Source organism: Haliaeetus leucocephalus, unplaced genomic scaffold, assembly GCF_000737465.1.
Source record: "Haliaeetus leucocephalus isolate CR32 unplaced genomic scaffold, Haliaeetus_leucocephalus-4.0 Scaffold165, whole genome shotgun sequence".
Lineage (NCBI taxonomy): Eukaryota > Metazoa > Chordata > Aves > Accipitriformes > Accipitridae > Haliaeetus > Haliaeetus leucocephalus.
This window is the reverse complement of record NW_010972601.1, coordinates 247,827-248,101: the sequence shown is the minus strand read 5'-3', so window position 1 is coordinate 248,101 and position 275 is coordinate 247,827.

Here is a 275-nt window from a genome sequence, read left to right as displayed (position 1 = left end):
CCCCGCCGGCAGCCCCAGGGCCCCCCCGTGGGGCCCCCCCACTGCCCCCAGCCCACCCACTGTGTGCGGAGGGGACCCGCTCCAGCCCCCCGTATCCCCACCTGGCTTCACCCGTGGGGGTCCCCCAGGGCACTGAGGGACGCACAGGACACGGGTTCAAGAGACGTTTAATGACCCTCGAGGGTCCCAAAGCAGCGGGACGAAGCTGGGGGGGGGGGTCCCCACTGCCGGCCCCCCCCGGGGTCCCTTCCCTGGCCCAGGGGGGGCCGCGGGGG